This window comes from Saccopteryx leptura, chromosome 2 (assembly GCF_036850995.1).
Source record: "Saccopteryx leptura isolate mSacLep1 chromosome 2, mSacLep1_pri_phased_curated, whole genome shotgun sequence".
Taxonomy (NCBI): domain Eukaryota; kingdom Metazoa; phylum Chordata; class Mammalia; order Chiroptera; family Emballonuridae; genus Saccopteryx; species Saccopteryx leptura.
The window spans coordinates 302,332,275-302,347,700 of record NC_089504.1 but is presented as its reverse complement, the minus strand read 5'-3'; the positions used below and the strand labels follow the sequence as shown (position 1 = coordinate 302,347,700).

Below are 15,426 nucleotides of genomic sequence, written 5' to 3'. Positions count from 1 at the left end.
TAGAGTTTCCTCAGACTTTTTGAGTCTCTTTTCTTTTTTCTGCTCTGCTTCTATGCCTTCATTTATCTTGTCCTCTAACTTGCTGATTTGATCCTCAGCTTCATTCACTGCTTTTAATTTCTTCCATTGTGTTGTCTTCATTTCTGATATTGTATGTGTCATTTCTTTTTTTGTATTTTTTTTTCTGAAGCTGGAAACAGGGAGAGACAGTCAGACAGACTCCCGCATGTGCCCGACCGGGATCCACCCGGTACGCCCACCAGGGGTGATGCTCTGCCCACCAGGGGGTGATGCTCTGCCCCTCCGGGGCGTCGCTCTGCCATGACCAGAGCCACTCTAGCGCCTGGGGCAGTGGCCAAGGAGCCATCCCCAGCGCCCGAGCCATCTTTGCTCCAATGGAGCCTTGGCTGAGGGAGGGGAAGAGAGAGACAGAGAGGAAGGAGGGAGGGTGGAGAAGCAAATGGGCGCTTCTCCTATGTGCCCTGGCCGGGAATCGAACCCGGGTCCCCCGCACGCCAGGCTGACACTCTACCGCTGAGCCAACCGGCCAGGGCATATGTGTCATTTCTGACTGATTCTTTTTTATTATTTTAATATCCTTTTTTATATTTGCTATGTCTTTATATAGGTGTACGTAATGACCATCTGTTGTTGTTCTTAGATTTTGAGTATTCTAACAATCATTATTTTAATCTCGTCATTCGGTAATTTGGTTATTTCTGACTCATTCAGGTCCTTTTCTGGGGATTTCTCTTGATTCATTTGTGTTGCATTTCTCTGCCTTCCTATTTTGACTGTGTATAAGAAGGTTTAGCCACTGTAGTCCAATGGTTGTGGCTTCTGTGTTTCCTTGGTGTGGTCTGTCTGCTGTCTTGCCACCCCCTCTGTCGCTGCTGCCTAGGGCATTCGAGTATGGGCATTGCTGGTGCCAGCCCACTGGGGCTGTCCTACCCTATGTCTTTTGATTGGAGCATTTAATCCATTTACATTTAAAGTTAGTATTGATATGTAGTTGTTTATTACCATTTTATTCTTTATATCTACAGTCCTCTTTTTCTCAAATTTTTTTTCTTTGTTCTTTTTACAGCAGGACCCTTAATATTTTTTTGCAGTACTGGTTTGGTTGTAATAAATTCCTTGACTTTTTTGTTTGTTTGTTTGAGAAACTTTTTTTTTCCTTCAATTTTAAATGATAGCCTTGCTGGATAAAGAAGTCTTGGTTGTAGCCTCTTGTTTTGCATTACTTTGAATATTTCTTGCCAATTTCTTCTGGCCTTAAGTGTTTCTGTTGAAAAGTCAGATGTCATCCTTATGGGGGCTCCTCTGTAGGTAACTAACTGCTTTTCTCTTGCAGCTTTTAGTATTCTTTCTTTGTCCCTTAACTTTGATTCTTTAATTATGATGTGTCTTACTGTAGGCCTTCTTGGGTTCCTCTTTAATGGGACTCTCTGTGCTTCTTGAAGTTGTGTGTCTTTTTCCTTCATCAATTTAGGGAAATTTTCAGGTGTGCTTTCTTCAAACAGGTTCTATATGCCTTGTTTGTTCTCTTCTCCTTCAGGAATCACTATAATATGGATGTTATTTCTCTTCATGTTGTCACAGAACTCTCTTAGAGTTTTGTCAGACTTTCTGAGCTTTTCTGAGCCTCTTTTTTTTTTTTTTTTTTTTTGCTACTCAGCTTCTATACTTTCATTTATGTTTTCCTTTAAATCATTTATTTGATCCTCTGCTTCATCTGGCCTCCTGTTAATTCCTTCTAGTGCTGTCTTCATTTCTGATATTGTATTTGTCATTTTTGACTGGTTATTTTTAGGATTTCAATGTCCTTTATGATGCTTGCTATCTCTTTATTTAGGTGCTCATTATGTCCATCCATTGTTGCTCTAAGATCCTTGAGCATCCTAAGAATCATTGTTTTAAACTCTGCATCTGCTTGTTTGGTTACTTCCATCTCATTCAGTTCTTTTTCTGAGGATTTCTCTTGTTGATTCATTTGGGTCACATTTCTCTGTCTGCCTATTTTGTCTATGTATTAGGTAGCACTGTCTGACTTTGAAATTTTTGTGGTCTTTATGAAGAAGATGCACTCGTTGGTACTGTCCTCTGGGCTACTTGTTTTTCCTGTTTTATGAATGCTTCTGGAGGGTACTATTTTCCCTCTTGTTGTATGTGTGTATTAGATGCAGTTCATCCTTTTGTGGGTATGGTTATCTCTTTAGGCTGGCTGGCTCTAAGGGTCAACATAGATTATGTGTATTGCATACTGTACAATGTCTGTCCTGTTGGTTGTATTTATTCTCCACAGTGGCTGGTGCCTGCTAGACTCCACCTTTGGGTGTGCTGCTTGTGTAGGTAGTTGAGTCTAGGTTTGCTGCTCTCTGCCACCCACTACCAATAGTGTTGGCTCTAGTTCTTCTTGGGTTGATGTCAGCTGTTGTTTATAACCTGCTGTGGGCTACCAGTCTGCAGCTACTGCACTTTTTGCTTTTAGTGTCTGTGTTTTCTGTGTCTGGGTACAGAGGGAGGGGCCAACGGAACAGTTGCTTTTCCCCAGGGTGATGCCGCACAAAGGGGCTGTTCCGCCCAAGAGAGATAGCGACTGCAATACTGGAGTATGACTCAGCACAGGGATTCCAGTTTCCTTCTCCCAGTGTCTCTCCCTGGACCTCCAACTTTACACTTTCCTTCCACAACTCCAGTATTCTCAACTCTCCCCTGCCCGAGCCCGGGTAAGTGGCTGTGAATGAGGTTTTCTGCATGGGCCCTTTAAAACGGTGTCTGCATTCTGAGAGGAGTGTCTCTTTTTTTTGCATACAGAAACCCAGCTCTTTTCACAGCTAAATGCTGTCTGGGCATCTCTTCTAGTTTCTGGGGCTCTAGGCTGGGGTTCTGGGCCTGAGGCTGAGGAACCACCCCTCTCAAGGTAACTCACCCTGCCATTTGAGTCCCTCTGGGCTGCCTCTCTCTCCTGGGAGTGGGGCAGCCCTTTCTGCATTTCTGCACTTCCTACCAGTCTCTGTGTGGCTTCTTTAGTGATCTGTAATTATAGAATCCTCGTAGTTTAGTCCAAAGTTGGTTTTTTAAGATTATTATCCTTAAAGTAAGTTGTAATCCAACTTGGTCCTGGGAGGTGGCAGTTGAAATGTCTGCATACTCCATCACCATCTTTCTTCCCCTTGAGATAGTCTTAACTCACTCTCCTCACCGCACTCCAAAGGTTCATCTTGGATTCACTCATCATTTAGGTCTCAGGTTTTATGTTGTTTTTCCATGAAGTTTCTCCTTAAACTTTTTAACCATAGACCAACTGCTATTCTGTTTTTTCTCTTATAGTATAGCATTTTCAATATAATAGTAATATCTCTGTGCTGCTATTCCAGTGTGAATTGTCTGCCTTCCACCCATGCTAGACTGGAAGCAAAGAATGTCTTTTTCCTTTATAGTCTAAGAACTTAGTCCAGTGCCAGCAAAATGTAGAGTTAGTTCCAATAATCATATGTTAGGTAAATGAATAAATGGGTCAGTGGATGGATCAATGGATGGATGGATGGATAGATGGATGGATTGCTAGCATAATACCACTAAAAATGTTATTCTGTGCCTTAGAAAGAAAGCACACACACACACACACTCACTCACACTTCAATATTTTCTTGAGTTTCAAGACATTTCTTTGTTATTTGAAATTAAACTCCCTTATGCAGGAATTACTGTATTTTTGCTCCATAAGACACACCTGACCATAAGATGCATCTAAAGTTTTAAGGAGAAAAATAAGAAAAAAAATATTCTGAACCAAATGTTGTGTTAAAATATTTAATAAAATACATCATAATATTATTTCAACAATGTAAACTCAATGGCAGTATTAATAACCTGTTAATATTAGCACTGTTATGAACAAATGAGAAGAGACTTTAATGTTCAAATACTCTTCTACTTCTCCGGGAACCCCAGGAAGTCATTATCGCTAGTATCAGAATTTAAGAAGCTCAGTTGCTCACAATCACTGGTATCACTTTCTTTGCTATTTTCATATATGATACCATCTTCAGTGCCATCTAAGGCATTGTTAATACCACATTTTTTGAATGACCATACTATGATTTCCTTCTTCACTGACTGCCATGATATTTTCACCCATTCACAAACTTGACTCATAGTGGGTCTCTTCATTCATCCAGTTGGTGTCAGATCATGATTATCAGCAGCCATCCATTTTTTCCACTCTTCTCATGTAAAGACTTTAAACAGTTTGTTGATGGAAATGTTGAGAAGTTGCAATTGGCTGGTAAGACCCCCCAAAAATTACAGCTAGATGAGTCTTCACTTCTTTAAAGTTTGTGTGTGTGTGTGTGTGTGTGTGTGGTTTTGCTAATATGTGCTCTAAACTGGTCAAGCACTAATAAGGCAGATTTTTTCAGAAGCCCTCTAGGAGGACATTTGGACCAAATTTTTTCAATCCACACTCTCATTCCATTTTCATCCATCCATCCTTTCTCATGAATACTCTGCTGCTGCACTAGAGAAGGTACAGTTATTTTTTACTCTAATGTCACTACATAGGTAAACTACCTGGATTACAGCTGGAATAAACTGATGGAGATAGCAACACAGCTTGCTCTGTCTGCTGCTGCTTTGCCTGTGCTTGCACTGGCTTCCCAGCTCACTGCACCTGCCTCACACCCTTGGCCCCTCCCCTAACTGCCAGCCAGCCAACCAATGAAATGCTATTAGATTGGCAACAAGTGATGTCCGCACTTCACACAAAGCTCCAGCAGCTGCAGCGCAGCCCTCCACCAAAGCAGCTCGCCTCTCACATCTGCCCTTGATGATGCCAGATGAATGCGTCAACACAATGTTGCTTGCCTTCCTTCCTGCACTGCATGCAACTGTGGAAACTGGAACCAGGAGATTACTCAGCAGATGCCATGGTTCCACATGCCATAGGGTATGCTTATGCTCCCGCTGAAACTCATTTTACACATTTACTAGTGCAGTGCCCCACAGCAGCTAAGAAAGTGAACATTTGCTCCATAAGACACGGGCATTTCCCCCTCCACTTTTTTTGGGGGAAATGCATCTTATGGAGCAAAAAATACAGTAATGTACGTTGTACCCTATTCTGACATTGCAATAATTGAATCCCGAAAAAAACCAGTCAACTAATCATTCATGGAGAACCTATTTTAATGTTTAACTGTGTGAAGGAAAGAAGTTTTTCTGGCTCTAAGCCAGTGAGAATGCAGATCAGAAGTTGAGCACTTTCAGTGATGGTTTAAGGTTTACAAAACAGTGTTAGAACCTTAGTAACCAAATATTAACTGCTTATCACAAAATCAATTTTCCCCAAATCTAGCAATTCATGTGTCACCTGTTACAATGACAATCGTTTCAACTTTTAATACCCTCTTCTCTCTTATATTTCCTTTGGTTTAAAACAGTACTTACATAGGCAGGATTCTAATTTTTGTGTAATTTCCTTGCAAAGAGTTGGTTATTGTGGTTTATATAAAGTATAGAGAAATAATATTTTCTTAAATTTTGATATATGGTTAAAGTTCTGATGACTTTATAGGCCATCTAATATTATTATAATCCAGCAATATTAGCTAAAACCTCAACTTTATAAGAATTGTCAAAGGGACTGGATAAGAGATGTTTAGTGAAAATCTAAGATAATGCAGGACAGGATGTTTTTAAGTCATAAGTCTCTATGTAATTTAAACATATATATTTCTTCATTCTGAAAATACTTCAAAGGAGCATAGTCTATCTATGGAGATCTTCCCAACATGAAAGGATCTGACAGTTTGAAATGATTAAGACTTGGTTATTGCCAGAGATAAGGAAAAAAATTGCAGTGTTAGAAGGAGGGACATAATCAGTGGGGAAAAGTGGGTCAAGTAACCAAGAGGTTGAGTCATTAGAAGGATGCCCCATGTGGACTTGATTTTCATTAAGGGTTACGGCAGATAAAATGGGAAAACACACCAATGAACCTGGAAGTAAAGAAAAGAGAGATGTGGCCTAGAAATCAGTGACATAACTCAGAGAAGTAAATGATATAGTTGTTTTAAAGAAGTAATGCTTTTTATACTACTTGTATTTTATTAAACAAAACAGCTATATACATACATGTAAAAAGTAATCATAGAAACAAAGCACACGTGTGGTACATGCTGTGGCGTTCACAAGGAGCCTATTACCAGCACGAAAGAAATGAGTACCATCGCAAACTCAATGTGCTATCACTACTGAATTATTTAAGGAGATCAGAGAAGTGTCCCCAAACTGTGGGACATTTGAATTGATTCTTGAATAATAAATGTTCTCATTCTAGGCTCTTTCTTTTATAATTTATTGGTATTTGGCTAAAATCTGAGTAGAAAAAAATCTTTCTGTTGTTTGATTTCTTTACTCTGTCTGTCTGTCTATCTGTCTCTTTCTCTCCTATATCTGTTTTGTCCAACTGTAATTATTTCAAGAGTATGATCAGAATTTCACTTTTTAACAATGCTTCAATCTTTGTTCTCACCCGAGTCACATTTGCATGTATCTTTGTACAATAAGGTCTTTGCATATGCCAGATTTTTTGGTTGTTAATTTCTTTTCATCTTTCAAAGCCTTGCCCAAAATATACCTTCTTTTACCTTCCAGTTCCAAACTAAGTCCAACACCTCATTAAGTGCACTTGCAGCATGTACCTCTTCTCTTAGCATTTATCAATGTTAGAACTAAACATTTAATGGGTAATTTGGTTTAATTTTTTCTCTTAACAATCACAGTCTTCCCAGCACCAGACATGGTCCATTGCATAGAATAGATGCTCAATAGATAATTACTGGTGTGGTGAACAGAAGTAAGCATGAATGCAGAGCCCAAAGTAGGAATATACTATTCATCCATTAAGAATCCTATCATTAAGTAAAATGATTACAAAGCATTTTTAGAAAATTACACCATTTTTGTTAATAAAAAAAAATTAAATGTCAGGATAGTTGCAAAATGTTAGTGAAGAAAAAAATGGAAAATGCTCATGTCATTGGTTTTAACAATAATTTTGGCGATCTTATTGACATAAACTTTCAGACAAACAAAACTTAGATACATACTTATTTGAATATTCATTTAACTAGATCAGATATAATACTGACACATTTTATACACCAGCTAACAGAATATTCAATTTGCCTATAGATTGTAAAATGCCTATCATCAGTATGACATAAAAAGAAAACTTTCAGGCCCTGGCCGGTTGGCTCAGCGGTAGAGCATCAGCCTGGCGCGCGGGGGACCCTGGTTCGATTCCCGGCCAGGGCACATAGGAAAAGCGCCCATTTGCTTCTCCACACCCCCCTTTCCTCTCTGTCTCTCTCTTCCCCTCCCGCAGCCAAGGCTCCATTGGAGCAAAGATGGCCCGGGCGCTGGGGATGGCTCCTTGGCCTCTGCCCCAGGCGCTAGAGTGGCTCTGGTCACGGCAGAGCGACGCCCCGAAGGGGCAGAGCATCGCCCCCTGGTGGGCAGAGCGTCGCCCCTGGTGGGCGTGCTGGGATCGTCGCCCCTGGTGGGCGTGCTGGGTGGATTCCCGTCGGGCGCATGCGGGAGTCTGTCTGACTGTCTCTCCCCGTTTCCAGCTTCAGAAAAATACAAAAAAAAAAAAAAAAAGAAAGAAAAAAAGAAAACTTTCAGCCTGACCAGGCGGTGGCACAGTAGACATAGCATCAGACTGGGACACAGAGGACCCAGGTTCAAAACCGAGGTCACCAGTTTGAGCGTGGGCTCATCTGGTTAGAGCAAGGTTCACTAGCTTGAGCCCAAGGTAGCTGGCTTGAGCAAGGGGGTTTCTCGGTCTGCTGTAGACCCCCAGTCAAAGCCCATATGAAAAATGATGCTTCTCATCTCTCTCCTTTCCTATCCATCTGTCCCTCTCTCTGTCTCTGTCACAAAAAAAAAAAGAAAGAAAGAAAGAAAGAAAGAAAGAAAGAAAGAAAGAAAGAAAGAAAGAAAGAAAGAAAAAAAAAAAATGAAACTTTCAGATTCCAAAGCAACAATAGTAGATAGACTAAACGAGGACAGGGCAGATTTTGATAACTCGGACACAATTCTTGCTTTGAATATACTAGGTATTGCTGCTCTTATTAAAGAGTGCCTTTGCAACATATTATATATGTATATATGTATGCATGAGTGATTTCTTCTATTTTATTCTTTTACAGAAATGAGAACATTTCAAAGACCACAATTGCATTTTGAATATTTGTGCATTTAAGGACATAAAATATATATGATATTCTTCACATATTCATTTATTCTTTGAATCAGTTTTAGTTAAGCCTCTTGAGTCTTGACAAGTCAATTTTAGGTGCACTGTTGTAATGTTCTAATTCTCTGTGATATGTGACCTTAACATAAGAAAGTTTCTCCACAAATCTTTCAAAAATATTATATAGACTCTTTGGTTAAATTTGTCTAAATTAATATTATAATGGCCAAAGCCTGGATTGCCTTATTGATGAAGTTAAAATATATCTCTTTTTAATTATTTTGTACTAGATACTGCCCATTTCATAATAATTCTCTTAAGGAAATGTTGATGTGGACATTTCTCACTTTTTTGTAACATCTGATTTGTCTGCCACAACTGATAACCTGTTTGTAGAAACAATCCCATTCCAGTTACTTCACATGCCATACCAGGGCAATTGAGCTATCTCTGAAGACTGTGAATTCAAGAATGTTCATATAGGGCTGAGTCTGAGGGAACTCTCCAGAGCCAAGTAGATGTCCTACTGGCTAAGTCTTCTGGAGTGCCCTTACACTCTGGGGAGAAGCTTTCACTTTATTTATTTTTGAATTCTGATTATGACCATTTCTGACTAACTACAGTAAAGCTTATTTACATACACTAGAAAGGCAGAACATGTATCAATAATAGTGAGCTTTTAATAATCCTGTATTTCTTTTCTTTCTTTTTTTTTTTTTTTTTTTTTGTATTTTTCTGAAGCTGGAAACAGGGAGAGACAGACAGACTCCCGCATGCGCCCAACCGGGATCCACCCGGCACGCCCACCAGGGGCGACACTCTGCCCACCAGGGGGCGATGCTCTTCCCCTCTGGGGCATCGCTCTGCCACGACCAGAGCCACTCTAGCGCCTGGGGCAGAGGCCAAGGAGCCATCCCAGCGCCCGGGCCATCTTTGCTCCAATGGAGCCTTGGCTGCGGGAGGGGAAGAGAGAGACAGAGAGGAAGGAGGGGGGTGGGGGTAGAGAAGCAATTGGGTGCTTCTCCTTATGTGCCCTGGCCGGGAATCGAACCCCGGGTCCCCCGCACGCCAGGCCGATGCTCTACCGCTGAGCCAACCGGCCAGGGCCTAATCCTGTATTTCTTAACACCCTACTTTTTCATCCTTGATTTAGGAAAGCCAAGCACTTACAGCAACTTTGCATGTAGTGATGATCATGCTTTAACTTAAAAATCTTCATAGGGTCTGTTTAACCTCATTTTGCTATTTCAGTTTGGTATGTTAATTAGTAAGACACTTTCTCATGAATCCTAATGTGTTAGCTATGCAGACCAAAACTTTAGATCATCCACTCTGTTGGCTCAGTTGATTTGAGAACACATTTCTGATGTAAATAAGGGTATTAGGTCCCCTCGAAGCCAGTTAGTTTTGTTCTAAGGACACAGTCTACACTGAAATAATACCAAGTTTTCTTATCATGTGTACTTTTGGCCTGAAGGTAAACCTGCTGAGAAAATGAGGTTGATGGAGCCCAAGCTTATCAGCACTAGTAAGAAGGCAACTCAGTTCAGTGTTCCAACAATATATAGGAATGCTATCTTCACATAGCAAAAAAGAGCCACTTATTGGTGTCCACAGTCTCTTATGCTTAGATCAATTGATTGTCAATTGCTTCTGCTTGTATAGTTAAATATCTATAAAAGTAGGCCCTGGCCGGTTGGCTCAGCGGTAGAGCGTCGGCCTGGCGTGGTGGGGACCCGGGTTCAATTCCCAGCCAGGGCACATAGGAAAAGTGCCCATTTGCTTCTCCACCCCCCCCCCTCCTTCCTCTCTGTCTCTCTCTTCCCCTCCCGCAGCCAAGGCTCCATTGGAGCAAAGATGTCCCGGGCGCTAGGGATGGCTCCTTGGCCTCTGCCCCAGGCACTAGAGTGGCTCTGGTCACGGCAGAGTGACGCCCCGGAGGGGCAGAGCATCGCCCCCTGGTGGGCAGAGCGTCGCCCCTGGTGGGCGTGCCGGGTGGATCCCGGTCGGGCGCATGCGGGAGTCTGTCTGACTGTCTCTCCCCGTTTCCAGCTTCAGAAAAATACAAAAAAATATATATATCTATAAAAGTATATTTGTGGAAAGGAGTGAAAAATGAGAAAGGGATATGAGGGAAAGTGTTATTGTGAGGTTGAAATGAATGGGAACTTATTAATCATCTCTCTTCATTTTGCAAAAGAGAGGACTGTGGGCTGGAAAGAATGAGTGACTAATCTATGTCTCTAGTGTTATAGAGTAAAACACAGAGTGTTGGTTAATTTTCTATGTCAACTTGGCTGAGCCACCATACCCAGATATGTGGTCAAAATTCTTCTGAATGAGCTGTGAGGGTATTTTTAGATGGGATGGATATTTAAATCAATGGCTTTTGAGTAAAGCAATTGCCCTCCATAATGTGGGTGGGCCTCGTTTAATCAGGTAAGGCTTGAATGAAACACAAAAACTTGACCTTCCCCAAAGAAGAGTGAATTCTGCAGGAGATGACTTTTGGACTTGAACTGCAACATTGGTGCATCCTTAGTTCTACAGCCTGCCAGCCCACCCTGCAGATTTTGGACCTGCTGGCCTCCAAAATCATGTGAGCCAATTCTTTAAAGTAAATTTCTTTGTGTGTGTGTGTGTAAGAGAGAGGGAAGGAGGGAGAGACAGAGACAAGAAATTTGGGGCTGTACATTCTAAATAAGAATTCAATAAGCTCAATATAATATGTAAAGTCACTGCCTCTGGAAGTAAAACATTCTATAACTATAAAACTATAATACAGTACAACACAGTACATTGACTCATTCATTTATATTTTTATTTATTCTTCTCCACTGCTGATACAACTTTTCAAAAATCTTCTTTGACCCCACCTACTCTCCCACACTTTCTTAGTCTTCCATTCCTCATTCCACCCTCTGCACTATGTCTTCCGCTGACTCCCAGCTGAAGTTGCTCTTGCTAAAGCTAACAATGATTTTATATGACAGCATTTCTTCCTGAGGCTCTTTAATATATGTTTCAACATATAGAAGGCCAAGTCATCAAGATATTTTACTTTATCAAATACTGAAGGTAAAAGAAAATGAGGACCACATATGTTTCCCAAATGCTTAGTTTTAATAATCTGGTTACTGGCCCTGGCCGGTTAGCTCAGTCATTTAAGACTGTCCTCTGGAAACAACAAGGTTGTGGGGTCAATCGTGGATTAGTACATACATGGGAAGTAGCCAATGAGTACACAACGGAGTGGAAGAACAGATGAATGCTTCCATTCCCTCTCCCCTGTCTCTCCTTTAAATTAAGCCCTGGTTGGATAGTTTGGTCGGTTAGAGTGTCGTACCAGAGCCTGGAGGTTGCCAATTTTACTCCCTGGTCAGGGCACATACAGGAGGAGCTCCCTATTCCTGTTTCTCTCTCCTTCTCCCTTCCTCTCTCAAAATAATAATAATAATGAATAATAATAATAATCTGGTTACTGCCTCTCCTTTTATCTTCATTCTAAAGAAATTTCTAGAATGCTTGCTCAGATGTTCTCCTCCTCCTTCTGTGATCATTTTAGTAGTCTATAGAGAGAAAACCAAAAAAAGAGAGAAGGTTGCTGAGGAGAGGGTAAAATTAGTAAAGGCACAAAGAAAGAGTGAAAGTGGAAATGAAAGGAATCTCAGGTCAAAATGGTGAGCAGGTGTGCCATTATAGCTTCAAGCCAGTGGCTGGAGGACACTCTTAAATGGTATCACAATGCTGCAGGGTTCCATAAACTAGGGTTAATGAGAGACAGTACAATATATGTGGATAGTGATATAAAAGAAGCCCTAAAAGGGCTTCCTGAGAACTGTATAATGAGCAGGTGTTTTGCACTAGAAGGGCAGTGGACCTGTGCATGAGGCAGCAGATCTTGCTTGAAGATCAGTGGACTACCTTGAACCACATCTGAAAGAGGGTATTTGAGAAAGAAAATGAAGAGAGGAATGGGCAAAGGAATAATCAGGCAATTGACATCTGTGGCTGCAGCTGTCCTCAAAGTATTAATATTTTAATTAGGTCAGTTAAACTGAAATGTACAATTTAAAACCATCTGAGTTGCAAATATATGACTTTAAATAAATGTCTACTACTAAAAACAAAGAAATAAAAAGGAGTGTTTGATTGGCAGTTGAAAGTGAAGAAGGCCAGGAGAGATGTCCCAGCACAGCTATGGTACAGAATGGACTTGATTAGCAGCTTTTACAGTGAAATAAATGTTGGGGTGCATGTTAAGAATTGAACCTTCTTTGATGTGCTAAGAGAAGTCCAAAGAAGATCCAATGATAGGAATTAAAAACTGCTTTCATCAGATGTGCTAATCCTTTCATATCACCCAAGCTGAAACATGTAGAATTTTGGGTTTTTTTTTTTTTAATTTATTTTTTCATTATAGGGAGAAAAAAGAAGAGGGTGTTACCAGAACAAGCCGGGTTTGGGACAGCTTGTCACATTCAGCCAATCAAAAGAGACAAAGCGAATTGAGGATATAAGAGTGTCTTTAATTCAGAAATACCGGTACCCTGGAAGGCCGGGGAGTCCTGTCCATGCAGCTGCCTTCCCACGCTCCTGGTGCTGGCAGTTTTTATAGGTTCAGGCCAAAAAAAAAAAAAAAAGTAAAAAAAAGTCCTTGCAATTAGTCACATAACAATGTTGAGGAGGTGGGGGTTCAGCTGCAGAAACACCTCCTCTTCAAGTTCCTCTGATGTAGCACAGGCCCAATCAGCGTGGTCCTATCTGGAGTCCTTGGTAAATCTTCAAGACAGCCTGTGTCAGTGTCTCCCAGAAACAGCCGGGACCTGGAGCCTCAGGGACCATCTGCCTCTGGGAATTGACTGTGAAAACATTCCCTGTTTCTTAGCATACAAAATAAAGATTTAAGATTGGTGTACTGAGTTTTTAATTAATTTATAGGCATTGACTTTTCATAGTAAATCCTGCAGTTAAGCATTTACAAAAAACTGTTGTGATTTAAATTCCCCTAATTGTCAGGTTTGTCTCCAATGTAAGCTTTTCCTGATATTCCTGCAGAGGTAAACATTGCTACATTTCAAAGTAAAGGCCAGGAAGCCATTAAGAAAGGCTAGCAAGCAGATTAATTATTTCCTAACCCTTACATATCTCCTATTCATTACAACTGAAAAGCTACTGTTACTGAGCCCAAATTTCTCACTTTTGAGCTCCTTTATCAGGGGAAGGAGCAGGAAGCATCAACTCCCATATGTGCCTTGACCAGGCAAGCCCAGGTTTTCAAACCGGTGACTTGTAGGATCTCAAGACTGATTCAGGTAACGTATTATCTGAATCATTATCACAGGCTAAGAGGTGGCCTTTTTCTTAGTCCTGGCCTTGAGATATCTCTATTCTTTTTTTTTTTTTTTTTTTTTTTTTTTGTATTTTTCTGAAGCTGGAAACGGGGAGAGACAGTCAGACAGACTCCCGCATGCGCTTGACCGGGATCCACCCGGCACGCCCACCAGGGGCCACGCTCTGCCCACCAGGGGACGATGCTCTGCCCCTCCGGGGCATCGCTCTGCCGTGACCAGAGCCACTCTAGCGCCTGGGGCAGAGGCCAAGGAGCCATCCCCAGCGCCCGGGCCATCCTTGCTCCAATGGAGCCTTGGCTGCGGGAGGGGAAGAGAAAGACAGAGAGGAAGGGGGGGGGGGTGGAGAAGCAAATGGGCGCTTCTCCTATGTGCCCTGGCCGGAAGTCGAACCCGGGTCCCCCGCACGCCAGGCCAACGCTCTACCCCTGAGCCAACCGGCCAGGGCCAGAGATATCTCTATTCTTATCTCTCCTGGTCACAACCAACCTCACAGGCCAAGTGGGTAATAAGGCTGAGATAATGGGCCACACAAAGCCATACCCTTTCAAGCTCCAAGTTACACAGAACCAGGTAACACTCTGTCCAAAAGTCATCATACCCAGTTTCAGAACCTGAGTGGTTATCTCCTGTGGTCCTACCTTTCAGACTGTGCACATGACAGCTATTTGCAAAAGGAAATGGCACTTGATCACGGGCAGTTTTTTTAATTTTTTTTTTTTACCAGTTTCACTGGGGAGCAGGTGAAACTGTCGTGCCAGGCCAGCTGGCATATTTGGTGTCTTAGGTGATATGCGAGCTGTCCAGTGGGTGTTACTAGAACCTTCATGGCATGTGATTTTTTTGTGGGTGGCGAGTCCAGAAATGTAAGAGGCAAACATGATTTCTTTTAACAATGAATAGCTACTGAGGTGTTTTAAGCATGAGAGAGATAGAAGCAAATTTGCATTAGAGAGCCATGCTTAAAAGAACATTAAAGAAGCTGGTGTGAATTTTTAGTGTGCTTTAGCATCTGTTTGTGAGTTCCACTGATGTACTAGATCATGATTTAATATGAGAAAAGGAAAGAAATAGGGAAGAGAGAAGAAAGAGTATCCTTGCTGCATTATATATGAATGCTTTCACTTGACTATCATGCAGTTTGAGAAGGATGGAGAATAAATGATAAAAAAGGAAAAAGAGAACCCAGTTAGGCAGCCGGATCTGGGAAGTGCTGTATAGTAGATATTCACAGTGAACATTAGCATATAAAAGACCCTCAGATGTACTGAAACAAAGAAATGTGTTTAACTTTGTTTATCCATAGATCTCAAGATCTTACTTGCCATCTTTGCCCTTTTCCATATATCAGCTATAAACCTCCCTCCTGCGGCTCTGTGATGAAATGCGTTTTGGAAAATTGAAAATATTAAAAGATTTTTAAAGGTGAATGGCAGGTTTCTAACTCATAAAATATTTTATTAAATGGAATGAATAAATTAAATGAAATGAATAAATTTAGCCTAAAATCAACTCTAAGGAAATAATTGCACCTCTGGAGGAAATTTAAAACTTTTGAGACCTTTAGAGCTGTCTCAGAGGAACGGAACAAAGGAAATTACTTGGGAATTTATTTAAGAATCTTTAGCAGTATTACACGTTTTCCGTGCTTGGTGATTAATTTCCTTTTCTGATATGGTATTGAATTATTCAGTGGCTAAAGAGCGAGGCAGGCCTGATTAAGTGACAGGCATAGTGGATAGAGCATCGGACTGGGACGCGGAGGACTCAGATTTGAAACCCTGCAGCCGCCAACTTGAGCGCAAACTC

General features: G+C 41.2%; 1 pseudogene; it reads left to right on the top strand.

The window, feature by feature from the left end:
- The first annotated feature begins 11,943 nt into the window (after positions 1-11,943).
- LOC136393522 (cytochrome b-c1 complex subunit 7 pseudogene) lies at positions 11,944-12,256 on the top strand (annotated as a pseudogene).
- The last annotated feature ends 3,170 nt before the right edge of the window (positions 12,257-15,426 follow it).